Here is a 4,327-nt window from a genome sequence, read left to right as displayed (position 1 = left end):
TTCCGTGTTTCCCACCAAATAGGTAAACTGGATATTCTTGACGGATCTGTATTAATAAATAAGTATACATACATTTCACTAACTGGATATCCTACTTCTGAGTATCTTTACAAAGTAAAAAGGCATAATTCAGAAGAAAAAACTAAACTAAAAAAAGCTAAAACACAACTTATTTACCTCGAGTTTCAAAGGCAACTAGTCATTGATAAGCTACAATCATATGAACTTTAGCAAAATGTTGTCCAAAAATATCATGAATACAGAGGTACAAATTAGGAGAACAACAACATAGTGGGAGAACTAATAGCTTTTTATTCTTCTAGCCCATAGATCCACACTTCTATCAGTTCAAGTTTAGGCTTATAGCCAGCATCCTTCATATTGATGGTTAAATATCCCAACATATCATATATTATGCATACTGAGGATACTTCTTATCTGTAAATACAAAACAATGTGGATATCCAGAAGTATCAATCAAACTATAGCCAACCTCCTTTGACAATCCCATTTTGCGCGTTCCTCTTCTGATGTTGTCGACAAATTGCCAATTTCCTTCCTCTACATATATATTTGAAAGCAGAATATGATAACCAAAAATTCCATCACTCCCCTCTAATTCAAGCAACTTACTAGAAACAATTTTCCCCAATTCAAAATATCTATGCACTCTGCAGGCTGCAAGGAGTGATCCCCATCTTCCCAAGACATTACCCTCAACACCCAACTCTTTAGAAAAAAATTGAGCTTCATCCAACCGTCCAGCTCTCCCTAACATGTCAACCACACAAGCATAGTGCTATGCTGATGGCTGAATCCCGTATTCTTCACCCATCAACTCAAATATGTAAAGGCATGCATCAACCAATCCGGTGTAGCTGCAAGTAGACAAGACTACTACAAAGATACAACATCTGGTTCTAAACCAGTCTGCCGCAAAGAGTAGACCATGGTTACATCTAGAATATGTGGCTATCATAGCATTAAGAAAAATAACATGTGATTCCATGCATTTCTTTATTAGACATGCATGTAGCTGTTGGGAAAACTTCAAATTCTGCAACTGTGAAGTAGTCATAAGAGCAGATACAAATGTCACATCATCAGTAGTAACAACATCCTCTACTTCTACTGCTTCACGAAAGAGATCAACAACTTTTAAAGGAAAATTGTTCTAAATGTACGTACTAATCATAGAGTTCCATATCTCTATAATTCTTTCACAAGTATTCTCAAATATTCTAGTCACCGATTCAATGCAACAAAGATCAGCATACATAACAATGGCAACACTAACATCAAACAAGCCATTTACATATGTATTACCCAATTTCGCAAGCAACCCATAAAGAACATCAACAACTTTAACATCCCCTATTTCTGATACAGAAGGAAAACATTAATAAAACTAACAATAGTTGGCTTAATGCCTAATCTCATCATCATAACAAAACACCTTACTGCTTCTGAAAACCTTTTCCTTTTCACATACCATGAAAAAATAGTATTTCACGCATAAACATTTATTTTACACATAGTTCTAAACACCCTTTAAACTAAATCACAATCAGTACCTTTATCCAATGTAAGACAAGTAGCAGAGTACATATTCAACAAAGAATTACTAACAATCCTACTAGTATGCATCCCAGAATGCATAATGTGGCAATGCGTGGCTTTACCTACAAGAATCTGTTTGGTCTCTGCGCAAGACTTGAGAACAGAGGAATAAGTATACTTATCACATACGGATGAACCCACGTGTTTCAATCGGGAATAGAATGAAATGGCTTCATGGTGTATGTTATTACAAATAAACCCAATTAATATTGTGTTCCAAAGGACAGTAGGTGGTGGAGGAATTGTATCGAACAGTTGGCAGGCGAGATGGGGTTGACCTTGTTTGCACGATTTGCTTAAACAAAAGTGAATTGTTCTGGGTTTTGAGTCCGTAAGAGTGCATTCTTGGTCGTGAGGGGTAGAGAAGAGTAATTTTTTAGAGTGGTTAAGATCAAAGATGGAGACTGTGAGAAAGTTGAAGGAAGAGAAAGAAGACAATGGTTTGGTATTACAAATAATCATTCACTTCTATATTTCAATTTGTTTGTCCATTTTTAACCTAACAAGTTGTTCCTTAGATTAAAAAGAATGTCCTAGTTTGACATTTTAATTTTGTGGCTTTAAACATGCCACGTGGAAAGTTGAAGTTAAAGTGTTGCAAAAAAATGAAAGGGATCATTCTTTTTGAAACAAACTAAAAAGGAAAGTTGGTTATTCTATTTGAAATAGATGAAAAAGGAAATTTGGTAATTCTTTTTGAAACAGAAGGAGTAATTTTTTTTAAAAATGAAATTAATTAACCTATATCTATTTATATCTATATTTATTCTAAATCAAAGTTATGTTAAATGTACCAAAATGTCATTTAATTTTGTGGTTTTAAGCATGCCACGTGGAAAGTTGAAGTTAAAGTAGTGCACAAAAAGGAAAGGAGTCATTCTTTTTAAAACAGACTAAAAAGGAAATTTGGTTATTCTTTTTGAAACAGTCTAAAAAGGAAATTTTCTCATTCTTTTTTAAACAAATGGATTAATTTTATAAAAAAATGAAATTAATTAATCTATATCTATTTATATCTATCTTTATTCTAAATCAAAGTTATGTTAAATGTACCAAAATGTCCTTTAATTTTGTGGTTTTAAGCATGGCACGTGGAAAGTTGAAGTTAAAGTGTTTCAAAAAAAGGAAAGGGATCATTCTTTTTGAAACAATCTTAAAAGAAAATTTGGTTATTCTTTTTGAAACAAACTAAAAAGGAAATTTGTTCATTCTTTTTGAAACAGGGGGAGTAATTTAAAAAAAATGAAATTAATTAATTTATATCTATCTCTATCTATCTATATATCTATCTATATTAACTTAAAAACATGAACCCCTAACTTTAATGTTGAATTATTATAATATCCCTAACTTAGGTTGTGACTTTCTCGTTGAGTTGTGACTTTTCCGATAAGTTGTGACTTTTCAAAGAGTTGTGATTTTTCGATGAGTTGTAGCTTTTCCAAAGAGTTGTGACTTTTTCAATAAATTGTGACTTTTCAAAAGGGTTGTGACTTCTCAGAAATGTCATAACTTTTCATATAAGACACAAAAAATATTTGTTTATACTACACTTTGTTGACTATAAATAGAGGGGCTTCCTCTCATTTTTCAACCACAATTTTTTTTAATTTTCTACTCGTCTTCTTCTTGCATTAATTTTTTTTTGTGTGATTTATTGTCATTGAGTGAGTTTGAAGTTTAGCGGAATATGAAGTACCACTATTCTGTTGAAGTAAGCCGTTCTATCCTAAAAGGGTATATTCCATAACCTTGAGTACTTGAGGAAAATAATTTTGATGATATAATAATTATTTTTTTGCTTAATAAATACATTAGTATGTAATGTTTCAATATATGAAGTTAGCACGATGTAGTTTAAATTCATTTATTTTTGTTAACAATTTCTCTGGTGATGTAGATATATGCTTATGAATATCTTCTTCCAAAATTTAGAGAATTGTCACAATTTTTTTAATGCTTAAGACAAAAGAATGACTTTATTTATCAATGCTACTTATGTGATTTAGATTGTCAGGAAGTTTGCTTCAGAATAGTTATTACTATATAAACATTGCCCTTTTCTTTTACTTATTTACTACTTTTAATATTTCAGTATTTTAGACGAAGAAAAGTTCATATGACTTGTAATAACGTCAGTTTAAGTTTTATTAGTTTAATTTTTAATATTTAAAACCTATGAGTCATTAAAACTAAAACACTCTATTATTTTACATAGAAGATTACGTACTAATGAACATTAATAATGTAAAGGAAAATGAAAATTATAATATCTTATCATTTATCCTTAATAACATAAGCATAAATTTATGACTGTAAAAAATATTTACAGGATCTGTAACATAAGCAATGGTGTCACTGAACAACTCAACAGGACCAAAAGACACGAATATTTAATTGTGTAAGAGAAGAATAAAAAATAAAAAAAAGAATAAGAAGTTCAGAATTTTCGTTGTTTTAAAATTAGAGGAAATCCCTATATTTATAGAAAACAAAGGGTAGTGTGAACAAATGTTTGTTGTTCCTTATCAAAAGGTCACAACAATTTGGAAAAGTTGCAACACATCGGAAAGGTCACAACCTTTCATAAAAGTCACAACTTCTCATAAAAGTCGCAACTCTTCATTGAAGTCACAAATTTTCACGAAAGTCACAACTTTTAATACAACTTACAACTTTTCATAAAAGTCACAACTTTCATGAAAGG

General features: G+C 30.9%; 1 pseudogene; it reads right to left on the bottom strand.

The window, feature by feature from the left end:
- Positions 1-311: 311 nt before the first annotated feature.
- LOC125845803 (pentatricopeptide repeat-containing protein At3g22150, chloroplastic-like) lies at positions 312-2,045 on the bottom strand (annotated as a pseudogene).
- Positions 2,046-4,327: the final 2,282 nt, after the last annotated feature.

The sequence above is a fragment of the Solanum stenotomum genome, chromosome 11 (assembly GCF_019186545.1).
Source record: "Solanum stenotomum isolate F172 chromosome 11, ASM1918654v1, whole genome shotgun sequence".
In the NCBI taxonomy this organism is placed as follows: Eukaryota; Viridiplantae; Streptophyta; class Magnoliopsida; order Solanales; family Solanaceae; genus Solanum; species Solanum stenotomum.
The sequence above is the reverse complement of the archived record's forward strand: the minus strand, read 5'-3'. Positions and strand labels throughout refer to the sequence as shown.